The following is a 15,850-nucleotide window of genomic DNA, read 5'->3' on the forward strand; positions in this document are numbered from 1 at the left end:
ATTGGAGAAACAGTGCAAAGCTCAGAAGGGAATGAGCGCCATATTACACTGCAGATTTTGCTGCACTTGTTTGAGGTTGCCATGTTACATTAGCAGAACCCCCCCATAAGTGACCTCATTTTGCCAATTAAACCGATGGATCCATTCACTTGCCGATGGAACTTTTCTGCAATCCTAAAAAGATGGACACCACTGGATCACAGGTCCTATGGTTTCCACAGTGCCTCTATCTGCTCATTATAGGGAATCTTCCATCGGGGGTTCTGTCTGAATCACATATTTCAGAGATTTACACGGAAACCTCAGAGTGAGCGCTAAGCGTAGAGCACAGGTTAAAAGAGTATAAGTGTGGTATAAGTGATTAGGCGACTCTATTCTTCGCGTTGGTGTGATTACAGCGATACCAGATTTATATTGTGTTTTTATGTTTGGCTGTGGTCACACACCGAAAGACATTTTTATTGCGAAAACAATTTTTTGCATCACCATATTTTGAGAGCTATAATTTTTCCATATTTTGGCCGACAGATTCCTATGAGGGCTTGCTTTTTGTTGGACGAGCCGACGTTTTGATTGGTACCTTGACACATGACATTTGTACAGTGTGAGTACACAGATCTGATACTTTTCACTGCAGAGTATCACATCAGGATCTGACAGGCAGGGAAGGAGGCATGTCAGCACCAGCTCTCAGCAGGCGCTCACAAGCCACTTTCCCTGCAGGACCCGGAAGGACCCATGGCCATCTTGGGCCTGGGGGTCTCCATGGATACCATCAGCACAATGCATTGTGTTGTCCTAATGGAAGCGCGCAGGGAACTCATTCCCTGAGCAATGCTCCTCTATGCTGCTGTCACTACTCATAGCGGTGTCACTGGCGTTAAATGTCCTCGATCGGTGCTAGCACCGATCATGGGCGTTGGTGCATGGTGTCAGCTCTCACACAGAGCTCACATCCACACGCGATCACCGCTCAGCGTGAGGCAGCGCAATCGTCGCGCCGTACATATACTGCTGTTTGCGGGAATATACTGCTGTTTGCGGGAACGTGCTCCCGCAGAGTAGTATATGTACGGTGCATGTCGGGAAGGGGTTAAAAAATGCTTCCTTTTTTGTCTGGATACTGTTGTTCTTTGTATAGTTATTCTTGGTAGAACCGTGGTAATTCTGGATATGGTTTTAGACACACAAATAAGCCTTTATTACTGCTTTCTGAAAGCGCCCAAAAGAAACCATTCAAATAATAAGCAAAAACAAATCCCATTTGTGACTATATAATCTCTAGTACATTTTGATTAATTTTCATCTAGAAGAGCACGTTTTAAATATGTTTCTCCCGAACCACCTCAAACTCATAAAAAGCTAAAACAATTTATTTTCCAACTTTGAATACTAGTTATTAAGGTAAAACACTCAAGGATTTGGTTGGGTTAAGTATCTACATATAATTGTTTTATTCCTCAGCTCTGTTGTGTTTACTACATGCATTTTACAATTACAATCGCATTTGCCAGGCTTCTTCTCTTAAGTGCCTTTTTTTATTGAATTCATTCCATTACACAAACCTGTATTTTTCAGCTCTCCTGTATTGACGATGTATCTCTGAGCACAAATGTCATTTTCATGTGCTTTCATTCGCTTTGTACATTTGCCCAGCTTGTTCTCTCCAATATCTGTAACATTTTACAAACCAATCCTGCTCTGCAACAAACTGGGTTTGGAACATAATTGTGAATTTTTATGTATACATGTGTTTACTGGTCTGGAGATAATAATATTTTCTGCCACATTTTTACTTCTGTACTGCTCAATACTTCTGATTCTTCAGAAGATAATGCTCTCTAAAAAGTAGAAATAACTAAAACAAGTTTTTTTCACTTGTGCTGTTGCTTAGCCCTATTTCTCCCATTCTTATATCCTTTATTCAATTTCTTGCCCAGATGTAGAATTTCACATTTCTTCTTGTTAAAACAGATTCTGTTATTTGCTGCCCACAGTTCCAATTTCTTTAGATCTTTTTGAATCCTCTCTCTTCTCTAGTACAGTATTAGCTATCCCTCCTACCTTTGCGTCAGCAGCAAATTTAATCAGCTTACCCTCAATTAATTCATCTAATTGATGAACATTTTGAACAACACAGGGCCCAAGACAGAGCCCTGTGCTACACCACTTGAGGCATTCTTCCAAATGGATGTACAGCCATTAATCATCACTCTTTGGGTCTGATCACTAAGCCAGTTATGAATCCACCTAATTGTTGTTTTGTTTACTCCACACATGAAACTTTTTTCCATAAGGATTGTGTGAAGAAACCAGAGTATATCTTAATTACCCAGACAGCTATGTGTTTGAAAACCGATAAGAACTGACTTTTCATCTGTATATTGGATTGTAGATTTAAGTGTAAATATCTGGTGGTTCAAGAAGACAAACTTGCAAATTGATGTACCATTTAACATACTGTGTAAGTCTTTAATAGTGACTTGTACATAGTGTGTGTTTATCTTTGTTTATTTAAGTGTGCTGATATGCTAATTGTGCATTGAAATCTGGAACCAGCTTGGTGACTTCTAAAGCAGAGAGGGAAAGACTGTGCAAATAGTTTGAATGGTCAAGTAGTGCTTCATGATCACATTACCATTGTTTACCATCTCTTGATGTTGGACTGAAGGACACTGGGCAATTCTAAAAATATCTTACATGCCTTGGGTATAAAAATACTCAGAGATCACATCATTGGGGCTGAAGTAACACAGAGCTAGGCTCCACAATCATGGGGAAGACTGCTGACTTGACAGATGTCCAGAAGGCAGTCACTTCAAAAACCTGACCGGCACATCCAAACATAGATTAAGTGTGAACAGGTGCTGAACCTAGAGTCGCCAACTCGTATATAGTTAAGAAAATAAGGCAGCACACTGCAGGGCTAGAACATGCAAACTTGAAATACGAAATTTGAACTGAACTAGCGGAGATTCACAAGAAGTGGACTGTTGCTGGAGTCATTGCTTCAAGAGCCACGCATCCAGGACATGGGCTACAAGTGTCACATTCCAAGTTTCAAGCCACTGATGCAATATACAATGCCAAAAGTGTCTTACCTGGGCCAAGAAGAAAAATAACTGGACTGTTGCTCAGTGGTCCAAGGTGTTGTTTTCAGATAAAAGTAAATTTTTCATTTCATTTTGAAATCAAGGTCTCAGAGTCTGGAGTAAGAGTGGAGAGGCACAAGATCCAAACTGCTTGAGGTCTAGTGTGAACTTTCCACAATCAGTGATGGTTTGGGGAGCCATGTCATCTGCTGGTGTAGGTCTACTGTGTTTTATCAAGACTGAAGTAAGCGCAGCCGTCTACCAGGAAATTTTAGAGCACTTAATGCTTCCTTCTGCCAACAAGCTTTTTGGAGATGGAAATATAATTCTCCATCAGGACTAGGCACCTGTCCAAACTGCTAAAAGTACCAATACCTGGTTTAAAAACAATAGTTTTACTGTGCTTGATTGGCAAGCAAACTCGCCTGACCATGACCTCATAGAGAATCTAAGGGGTATTGTCAAGAGGAAGATGACAGGCACCAGACCCAACAATACAGATGAGCTGAAGGCTGCTATCAAAGCAGTCTGGGCTTCCATAACACTTCAGCAGTGCCACAGGCTGATCGCCTACATGCCACACCGCATTGATGCAAACAAGCCTCAACCAAGTATTGAGTGCATTTGCTGAACATACATTTCAGTAGGTCAACAATTCAGATTTTAAAATCATTTTTCAAGCTGGTGTTATAAAGTATTCTAATTTAATGAATTCATGACTTTTGAATTGTCATTGGCTGTAAGTCATAATCATCAACATTAACAGAAATAAACACTTGAAAAAGATCACTCTGTTTGTAAGAACTCTAGATAATATAAGAGTTTCACTTATTATATTTAAGCACTGAAATAAATTAATTTTTGGATATTCTAATTTTGTGAAAAGCACCTGTATATCTTTTTTTAGCTATTTCTCCCTCTTTACATTTCATAAACATTTATTTCTTCCTTTTAAGCATAAGTTTAAGGTCTTTGTCCATCCATCCTGATTTCCTTAAATGCTTCCTATTTTTTCCTCTTTTTGGGATTGTTAACGATTGTGCATTGCGAATCTCATTTTTCAAATTTCCCCATCCTTCTGGGACATTTCTGTCCTTAAGGACATCCAGCTACTAGATCCCACCTATCCTCTTTCTAAGTTCCTTAATACATGCCTTTTTGAAATCCAACCTTGAAGTCTGAGGTCTGAGTCTTCACAGGTTTTCCTCCTCTAGTTATCCAAATTTCTGTGATGGTATGATTGCTGCCTGCTAGGCTCCCAGCCACCCATACCTGATCAACCATTGCCTCCCTGTTTTTATGGATTAGATCCAAGGTAGCAGACCCCCTTGTTTTCTCTTCTGCCTTTTGGAAGATAAAGTTGTCAGCAATAGAGGATAAGTATTTGGGGGACCTGTTTCTTTTGCCAGAGAGACATTCCCAACAAATGTCTGGGTAATTGAAATCTCCCAAGATTACTATGTCTTATTTTTTTGATAACTTGGTTATCTCATGCATAAAAAGTTTGTCCATATGTTCAACTTGCCCAGGTGGCATATAGGAAACTCTTACAATGTCTGTTCCATTGTTGTCTCCATGTATTCTTACCCAAACAGTTTCCACAAAACTCAGAGTCTCTGACGCTTTAATCTCTGTGCAGATATACGCTTTTCTAAAATATAATGTGACACTTCCTCCCCGTTTATTAAGTCTGTTTCTCGCAAATAAGGTGTATCCACCTAGTCTTGCATTTCACTCAAGTGTATCGTCCCATCAAGTTTTAATGATGCCAATAACATCATATTTCTTTTTTGGTGTTAGTAGCTCCAATTCTTCGTGTTTGTTGCCCATGCTCTGTTCATTTCTATAGAAACATCTTAGTTTGTGATCGGTTTCTCTTTCTCCAATATTTTTATTATTCTGATATTTTTTGTCTTTGTTCTTCCTTTCTTCTTCTAATAGTAGAGATCTCAATAGTATTTGATAGCTGTATGGCTTCCCTAAGCCTTTAGCTTCCCTTCCCACAAATTTCCAGTTTAAAGCTCTCCTGATGAGTGTAGCAAGGCGGCTTCCAAATATGTGTTTTCCAATCTTGGTAATGTGCAGCCCATCTCTGGCAAATAGTCCATTGAGTAGGTAATTCAAATCCTTGCTGAGGGCACCATCGACATAGTCAGTTGTTTACCTGTAGAATCTTGTTCCACCTCCTTGTTCAATGGCCATCCACTGGGAGGATGGATGAGAAGACCACCACAGTTCCCAGTTCTTTCACTTTTTTGCCTAAGTCTTCAAACTCACTGTAGATGGTTTCCAGGTCCTTTCTTGCGGTGTCATTTGTCCCCACATGTATTAGCAGGTATGGGTAATCATCTGTAGGTCTGAAGAGTCCTGATTTCCTGACAGACACATCTTTAATTTTTGCACCTGGAAGATAGCACATTTCTCTTGCAGTTATATCTGATCTACAGATAGCAGCCTCTGTTCCTCTCAACAGGGAATCCCCCATGATCATCACCACTCTCCGTTTCTTCTTTCATTACAACCTTATTCTCTTCCATCTAAGAGGACTCTGAGTGCTTATAATGGTGTTTTTTGTGGGTAAAGTCTTATCTTGATGTATTTGATCATCATTCTCCTGCTTGAGAGCTTGGTACTGGTTCTTGAGTATGTGTGCTGACTGCCTCCGGATCCTCCTGCTTCTCTGGGTCACATGATTTAATTTCACTGTTTCATCAAGTGCACTACAAATTTCTTCTCTTTCTGTATTCTGAAGAGACACTTCTGCTCTGTCTAAGAATTCCTCACCTTCCTTAATAATTTTCAAGGTAGCTATTCTCTCTTCTAGAATTTGCAACTCAGCAGGGACACAATCTTGTATGTCTGGCAACTGAAGGTAGACTATTCCTCTGGTAAGTCTGTGAACATGTAGTATGCAATGCAGCTTGCCAAATGGCTAAAGGCTTCTTCCATGTTCTTAATGTTTATATGATGTCAAAGCGGTGAAGATTGTGCCAAAATTCACACTGTTTTATATTCAAGCGGCTGCAAATATACTATCCAAATTGCCTCTTCTGAGAAAAAGAGGACTTAAACTCTATAGCGCCACATGTTGGAAGTAGCGATCCTACAAGTCACAATCAACCCTTTAACGAGTCGTGCAATATGACTTAGGATAAAAGCCAAATTAGCATCTCAATTCGCAGACACGGTGTTTCGGGCTGTTGGCCCTCGTTAGTGCGAAGCATGAGAACTAATTTGGCTAGGTGAGAGGCTCTCGACTGGGGTCTAAGGTCTAATTAATTTGCAAATATACCATATTTTTCGGATTATAAAACGCTCCAGATTATAAGATGCACCCCAAATTTTGAGAAGAAAAATAGGGAAAAAAACCTTTTGTTTAATAAAATGGTGGTGCTTCTTATAATCCATGCGTCTTATTGCTTACCGGGAGTGGTGGCTGTGGTAAAACAGGGTCCTAGGGTCGTTGCTGGAGGAGGCAGGAGTGGGGTGATGCTGCAGGTCACAGGCTGGGATGAGGGTGTGTTCCGATGTCCTGTTCTACTGCTGCACTGTGTCCGATGCCGCTGATGTGCTGCATCCGCTGCAGCTGCTGCACTGTGTCCGGCACTGCTGCGGGGAACACTGCCAACATTTTGTGAAAGGCCAGAGCCCCTGCAGTTCTGTGGTCTCCTGTGCAGTGGACTCTGGGAAAACGGCCTCGGGGGGGGGGGGGGGGGGGGTGACGCCTGCTCAGATGGAGATCTCTGTACCAAGATCTTAGGAGATGAGATCTCAGCAGCAGCACCTGACACAGTGCAAGCAGCCACAGTGGACGCAGTGCAGTGGCGGCACCGGACACAGCACAGCAGCAGCACTGGAAACACCACACAGGAACCATGGAACTGTGGGGGCTCTGGCCTTCCACAAAATGTAGGCAGAGCTCCTTGCAGCAGTGCTGGACACAGCGCAGCAGCAGAAGCGCCGGACACCTACAGAAGCAGCACCAGACACCCGCAACAGCGCACGATAAGGTATATCCGCATTATAAGACGCGCCCCCATTTCCCCCAAAATTTGGGGGGAAAATAGTGCGTCTTATAGTCCGAAAAATACGGTATATAAAGTGCTGGAATAATTAGACCGTAGCAATTACTAGATGATCTATGAAAGTATAAGGTATACTGTACATAACACATGATATGAAGTCCAAGTGGATGGAGGAAAAACCATTCAATAGAAATGTCAGCAGCAAAGGGACATCACTCATATTGCTGCTCAATGCAGCTTCATCAAGGGTTATTAGGGTCTTCATAAAAAAGAATACATCTCAAACAGTTCACGTGCAAGTCACATCCACAAAAGACCAAATTAGATTCTTTTATAACATGACAAATATCTGCCTCAGACTGGCACTTATGTATATATCACTAAAATGTTGGCACTCCGCTGTGTTTTAGTTTTTTTTCTACTTAGTTTTTTACGAGTCATTGTAAGTTCCTTGGCTTCAGAGATGCACTGTGCATATCTGGAAGCAAAGTAGAATCTTGGTATTTGTCTCCTTAGTTGTTATCAGGCATCTTGTTTACTACCTCCGGACAGGCACAGTGCGTTCATCCTGCTTCAAAAGGTACAATGACCTGTGGAAAAGACAATCTTGAGCGTGTGTGAGATGTGTAGAAAGCTGGTGATGATGCACACGGGCCTTATAACATGCTGAGTGGGACAGCTAGTCGGGGGAAACAAACGACCCATCAACTAGTGAAAAGGTTAATTTGGAAATTAAAAACGTACTTTAGAAATACTTTCTTTCAATATCTCTTAACGTGTCAAACACTATAAAGTGCTTGTAAGGCAGGGTGTTTATAAAGGAATAGAGAAATGCTGGTGGTTTTGATGGCATGGACTTCTCAGGTTCCTTTTAAGCTGGCAATTTAGTGCATGTTGACTCAATGATGCTTTGTTTGACGGACAGCCATCTCAGTTCACATATTTTTGTCCTTGATTCAATTGGTTCCTGGTTGTCCCTGTTTGAGGGAAGCCCACCCTGCACCCCGGATTCTCTTGACCTATATACAGTGAAAATATCCGATACATCTGATGAAGAGAGTTGCCCCAAAATGTCACGTAACACTGTACTTACCGCAGTAAAACCAGTGGCTATGAAATACTGTCAACAAATCTTATGTAAAGTATCTTAACATGCCTTTAGATGTGCGGTTCCTTCACTGTATACTATTGGTCTACAGGAGCTCTTAGACTGGCTCTCGATGAGCTAGTAAACGTCTCAAGCTAACTCTAATTCGCTGGGTGTGCCAGCTACCTGCTTAATTAGCCATCTCAGCTGACACTTCCATACACAGGAGTGACCGATCAACTGAATGAGGAACTGTATGATTAGCTGGTGGCAGTCAGGTGGATAGTGACATAATGAAAGGTCCTTATGCCTTCAAGAAACTTGCATTGGAATTTCATTCATCAACCATGTTTCCCCAAATTAGCGTTGTGGCTTTGCGGAAGTGTATTAATTCGCCTGACCTGGCCTGTTTCATTTGTGGTGAATATACATTGTTGAATCACCAGCTGAAGATTACAGCCTTGGTGAAGAAAGTAGACTTTGCACACTTCGGACAAAAACTTGGAGATCAATATAAAGATTGGGCACCTCATAAAGTGTACAACTGTTGTGTTGGGGACAAGGGTAAGAAAAAAGCTTTAAAACTTCAAACGTACAAGGAAAAAATAAGCATCATGTGCATGAGATTTCAGAAGTCTCATTCACTTTGCTGCAAGGGAAAAAAGTGCACAAAAGCCTCAACATGTGAATAAGCCCTTAAGATGCTAAAAAGCGAAAATGTATTTAGAGCTGAAAAACACGATAATTTATATTTCAAACTGTAGCACATTTTAGCAGAAAATTGTTGCTAACAAAATCCCTATAGCCCTCATTCAGAAGCACAAAACCCCACCTTTATTTTAACAGATTTATTGGGATGTGATTTTGCTGCACTTACTGATATATAAGTATTACAAGTTCCCTTCCTGCACCTTCTCACAGACTGCGCAGCACCATTGTTCTCAAAATGGAAATGTACAGAGAAGAATGTGTGATGAAGCTCTAGCAGAAATCAGCACAAGTAGGGTCTTCTCCAATGGATAGATTAACTGTTTACTCAGATTATACAAACCTGATGTATCCCTTGTTAGGACGAAAATGTATATATAGAATTATCATCTGCAGCAGATCCATGGATCAACAAGTGACCGTATCAGTATCAGAATAACGGAATATCTGTGGAAGTTAAAATAAAATAATTATAATTCGAGTGATCCATCAATCAATTGCATTATATTGTTCCTTGTTCCTTAACGCCTTCATGACCTTGGGATTTTCCATTTTTCCGTGTTCGTTTTTCGCTCCCCTCCTTCCCAGACCCATAACTTTTTAATTTTTCTGCCAATATGGCCACATGAGGGCTTATTTTTTGCTGGACGAGTTGTACTTTTGAACGAGATCATTGGTTTTACCATGTTTTGTACTAGAAACTGGAAAAAAAATTCCAAGTGCAGTGAAATTGCAAAAAAGTGCAATCCCACACTTGTTTTTTGTTTGGCTTTTTTGCTAGATTCACTAAATGCTAAAACTGACCTGCCACTATGATTCTCCATATCATTACCAGTTCATAGACACCAAACATGTCTAGGTTCTCTTTTATCTAAGTGGTGAAAAAAAATTCCAAACTTTGCTGAAAAAAAAATTGTGCCATTTTCCGATACCCATAGCGTCTCCATTTTTCGTGATCTGGGGTCGGTTGAGGGCTTATTTTTTGTGTTCCAAGCTGATGTTTTTATTGATACCACTTTTGTGCAGATATGTTCTGTTGATCGCCCGTTATTGCATTTTAATGCAATGTCGCGGCGACCAAAAAAAGTAATTCTGGCGTTTAGAATTTTTTTCTCGCTACGCTGATTAGCGATCAGGTTAATGCTTTTTCTTACTGATAGATCGGGCGATTCTGAATCCGGCGATACCAAATATGTGACGGTTTGATTTTTTTTTATTGTTTTATTTTGAATGGGGCGAAAGGGGGGTGATTTAAACTTTTACACTTTTTTTATTTTTTTCACATTTTTTTTAATTTTTGCCATGCTTCAATAGCCTCCATGGGAGGCTAGAAGCTGGCACAACTCGATCGGCTCTGCTACATACAGTAGCATCGATCATCAGATCGCTGCTATGTAGCTGAATTACAGGCTTGCTATGAGTGCCGACCACAGGGTGGTGTTCACAGCAAACCGGCATCAGTAAACATAGAGGTCTCAAGGACCTCTCTGGTTACTATGCAGAAGCATCGCTGACCCACGATCATGTGACGGGGGTCGGCGATGCGCTCATTTCCGGCCCAATGGCCGGAAGCGCCGGTTAAATGCTGCTGTCTGCGTTTGACAGTGGCATTTAACTGGTTAATAGCGGCGGGTGAATCGCCCGCCGCTATTGCAGGCACATGTCAGCTGTTCAAAACAGTTGACATGTCCCGGCTTTGATGCAGGCTCACCGCCGGAGCCCGCATCAAAGCGGGAGTTCTGATCTCGGACGTACTATCCCGTCCGAGGTCAGAAAGGGGTTAAAAAATAAAAAATAATAAATAAAAAACTGCTTTTTATTATTCTGTGACAAGTAAAAATGAAAAATAACAAATAAAAATTAAATGCTCAAAATATGCGGTGCTTGGTGAACTCTGACACTTTTTTGTCATGTGGCTAAATTGGCGCCCACATTCAAGAGATCAACCTATTTAAGCGGCAACCCCTTTTTTCCTGTATACATCTGGTCATTTCCTGATGAAGAAGTAACTTTGTACTTCGAAACACTTTGAATAAACCATCATCTTTTTGTTCATCATACTTGGATTCAGCATAGTGGATAACATCCACAGATATTCCGTTATTCTGATAGAGAAGAATGTGAAAAGATATGTGCCAAAAAATTGCGAGCACAAAACATACCAAGAGGTTGGGTGTTTACTGGAGTGGAATTGCGCCAAATTTTTTCAATTTATAAAAAATTGCACATAAAGAAACGGGTGGCCTCCTGCAGCTGAATGATTTACAGCTATTAGCCAGCTTGAATATATGTGGGGATTCCCTAGCAACCAGGCAACCCCCACATGTACTCAGCCTGGCTAGTAGCTGTAAATCATTCAGCTGCCGCAATGAAAACTAAATCTCCGAGCAGTCAGAAATACTCAGAGGTCACCCGAGCGTGCTCAGGAAAACCCGAGCAATGAGTACATTCGCTCATCACTGCTGATAATCAAAAATCGGAGGCATTCAGCAGGCGGGAAATAGGGAGTGAGGGCTGGAGAGCTCCAAGCGCAAACTTCAACCCTGCTGCAAGAGCAACTCATTAGCAAACAATTTCAACTATGGATTTTTATAAAACAGAAAAACGGATTTGTACAGGAAAGGTAAGGATTTAATCAGTTTTAGAGTGTCTTTACATACATGCCATTAGTTTGGGATAGACAATTCTGATGACAGGTTCCATTTAAATCCATTGAGTCCAATATGGACAGCTGTATTTCAGAAACTGATCAAGGAGATCTGACAAGAAACCAGTCTGATTTTTTAGTTTTGTGCAAACCATCAACAGTAAGGACTCTATGTCAGATGCATTTATGTCCTGTACTTCCACCACCAGTGACATAAAGGGAACTTTTGCTTGAGGACTAAAGAGAGAGAGAGTGAGAGGAGAAAAATGTGATTTTAAATAGATGTGATTTTTTCATATATTCTTAAGCCAGACAAAAAAAATTGCCTTAGGAGGTCCCTCTGTCTACTGGGATAAGAGGAATTTAACATACACAGCTTGAGAGGAACCATATAAAAAGAATTCTCCAGGACATTAACATAAAAAGATTTCTTTTTATGCAGTATGCTATAATACAAAAAAATGGTTTTTGAGACAAGTAGAGGTGAGTGCATCTAGACAGAACATAAACCCGCTGTGTCTTTAGGCATCATTCATGAGAGATCATTGGTTATATCAATTTCTTTCCTTTCAAAGACAGAAAAAAATAAGTGTTTAGATGAACCATATCTGATTTTACACAGTTAGGTTGTGATTAGTGGGAGTCCAAAAACTTGTACAAAAATGTAAAGAGAATGACAACTATTTCTACTATTCATCTCAACATAGTATTTTAGAACATTAACCTATTATACTTTCCATTCTTCCTCTAATATTTAATGTAACCTTGTGCCGCACTCTTCAGGAAATTTAATAATAGGTTTCAAATCAGCTAACCAACCAATCTCATTGCATTAAATGTAAAATCTTGGACAGCACTGCAGGTAGGAGATATATCTTAAAGGGACTCTGTCACCTGAATTTGGAGGGAACAATGTTCAGCCGTAGGGGCGGGGTTTTGGGGTGTTTGATTCACCCTTTCCTTACCCGCTGGCTGCATTCTGGCTGCAATATTGGATTGAAGTTCATTCTCTGTCCTCCGTAGTACATGCCTGCACAAGGCAATCTTGCCTTGCGTAGGCGTGTACTATATAGGACAGAGAATGAACTTCAATCCAATATTGCAGCCAGCATGCAGCCAGCGGGTAAGGAAAGGGTGAATCAAACACCCGAAAACCCCACCCTACCGCTGAAGATTGTTCCCTCCAAATTCAGGTGACAGAGTCCCTTTAAGGTACCTTTACACTAAACGACTTGCCAACGATCACGACCAGCGATACGACCTGGCCGTGATTGTTGGTAAGTCGTTGTGTGGTCGCTGGGGAGCTGTCACACAGACAGCTCTCTCCAGTGACCAACGATCAGGGGAACGACTTCGGCATCGTTGAAACTGTCTTCAACGATGCCGAAGTCCCCCTGCAGCACTCGGGTAACCAGGGTAAACATCGGGTTACTAAGTGCAGGGCCGCGCTTAGTAACCCGATATTTACCCTGGTTACCATTGTAAAAGTAAAAAAAAAAAAAAAAAAACACTACATACTCACATTCTGATGTCTGTCACGTCCCCCGCCGGCGTCCACAGGGTTAAAACTGCTTTCGGCAGGAGCGCTGCTAATGCACGCGCTGCTGCCGAGAGTTTCCCTGCACTGACTGTGTCAGCGCCGGCAGTAACAGCGGTGACATCACTGCTGTGCTCTGCTTTACAGCCGGCGCTGACACAGACAGTGCATCTCGGCAGCAGCGCGTGCATGAGCAGCGCTCCTGCCGAAAGCAGTTTTAACCCTGTGGACGCCGGGGGATGTGACAGACATCAGAATGTGAGTATGTACTGTTTTTTTTTTAACTTTTACAATGGTAACCAGGGTAAATATCGGGTTACTAAGCGCGGCCCTGCGCTTAGTAACCCGATATTTACCCTGGTTACAAGTGAACACATCGCTGGATCGGCGTCACACACGCCGATCCAGCGATGACAGCGGGTGATCAGCGACCAAAAAATGGTCCTGATCATTCCCCAATGACCAACGATCTCCCAGCAGGGGCCTGATCGGTGGTCGCTGTCACACATAAGGAGATCGTTAGCGGGATCGTTGCTACGTCACCAAAAGCGTGACGTTGCAACGATATTGTTAACGATATCATTATGTGTGACTCCAGCTTTATGTATTACGTTTGATAAATTAAAGAGGACCTCTGACCTCTTTTTACATGTACAACTGGCTACCTTTTGGTAAAGTGGCCAAAGAGCTGAATACACTGTAGTTTTCTTTTTTTACCTTTTCTCTTCGTTGCAGTGATATTGGCTTTCTAAGTTTAGTGTACCTATAATACTAATTTACTCTTTAACCAAGGAGGAGTTAGCAGTGATTTTTCTCTATGGTGTTTACTTTTTCTTCTGTTTGACATTGCCTAATGATAAGAAAGCAGGAGAATACAGGAAAAAAGCAAACATCCCCAGAGAAGGTCAGAACCATTTTTTGTTGTGATTTGGTAAGACTGATATACCGTAGCTAAAGGTACCTTCACACATAACGATATTGTTAACGATATCGTTGCTTTTTGTGACGTAGCAACGATATCGTTAATAAAATCGTTATGTGTGACAGCGACCAACGATCAGGCCCCTGCTGGGAGATCGTTGGTCGCTGAACAAAGTCCAGAACTTTATTTCGTCGCTGGATCTCCTGTGGACATCGCTGGACCAGCGTGTGACACCGATCCAGCGATGTCTTCACTGGTAACCAGGGTAAACATCGGGTAACTAAGCGCAGGGCCGCGCTTAGTAACCCGATGTTTACCCTGGTTACCATCCTAAAAGTAAAAAAAACAAACAGTACATACTTACCTAACGCTGTCTGTCCTCCAGCGCTGTGCTCTGCATTCCTCCTGCACTGTCTGTGAGCGTCGGTCAGCCGGAAAGCAGAGCGGTGACGTCACCGCTCTGCTTTCCGGCCGCTGTGCTCACACAGACAGTACAGGAGGAGAGCAGAGCACAGCGCTGGAGGACAGACAGCGTTAGGTAAGTATGTACTGTTTGTTTTTTTTACTTTTAGGATGGTAACCAGGGTAAACATCGGGTTACTAAGCGCGGCCCTGCGCTTAGTTACCCGATGTTTACCCTGGTTACCGACATCGTTGGTCGCTGGAGAGCGGTCAGTGTGACAGCTCTCCAGCGACCAAACAGCGACGCTGCAGCGATCCGGATCGTTGTCGGTATCGCTGCAGCGTCGCTTAATGTGAAGGGGCCTTAACTTTAAGACAGTGAGATCGCCTTTCCAGCACCAACTGTCATTATAAGCACCAGAAGAGAGCTTCACTGTAAAGTCATTATATTTAACACTGTGGATTTATCCCAGGCATTGGTGAACAAAGCCCTGATACCATAGATAGCAGCAGAGTGGTGTTTGTGACATCTCTCATGTCCTGCAGCTCTCCTTTACCAGCACTGTTGTGCCATTACATTGTGAATAGCATGACAGCACCTGCAAATGAGAGCTCTAAGGTGCAAATCTCTGCATCTACTGTACTTCAGGTTTTAAGTTATTCAGAGATGTCAAAAAATAGATCCAATGCATTGTTGTATGACAAAACAGAGCAGCTGTCCTCTTCACATGTAATGACAGAAAGTGTAGGAAGTAGAAATTATACACAAATTTCTTGAGCTTACGGGTTTTACAGTGTGGCTTTTGATTTGATGATTTGGTGTGATTAGTTCTATGCTGTATGTTATGCATAGGTGACATTTCACCAGCCTGGCTAATCATAAGCTGAGGCTGGGATTCTGGAGGTTAAGGAAATGTGTCCATTGCCAGAAATCACTGATCTGGACCATTGTCGGGGTTGAGCAAAGAGATCTATTCATCTATTGCCGGAAGTGAAGAGATCTCACTGTGATAAAGTAAGACAAATCTTGTCTTTCCACATCGCTATGAAAAAGCAGTTCTGACTTTCTCTGTTTCTTTTTTCATTGTGTGACGCTGCCTTCTTATGACTGGACAGCATAATACAGTGGAAAATGTAAATGTTACCAGTGAAAAAATTTCACTTAGTACAGGGGCGGACATACTGGTGGTACAGCTGCACAAGGGTGCGGAGGTGAAGGGGTCCCATTCAGGGCAGATTATGAGAGCAATCTGGCCAGTCTCTCAGAATCTGAGGCTCGGGGGCCCATAGCCAGATTGCCCTCATCATAGGCAGCATGCTGGGCAAAGATTGATCTTGCAGTTCCACTGCCTATAGTAGAAAATGACAGTGGAGCCATAGGAAATCATCCTCAGTTTTCTGCCTGGCGCTTTCTCTGTGATGCAGTCGTG

This window comes from Ranitomeya imitator, chromosome 10 (genome assembly GCF_032444005.1).
Source record: "Ranitomeya imitator isolate aRanImi1 chromosome 10, aRanImi1.pri, whole genome shotgun sequence".
Lineage (NCBI taxonomy): Eukaryota > Metazoa > Chordata > Amphibia > Anura > Dendrobatidae > Ranitomeya > Ranitomeya imitator.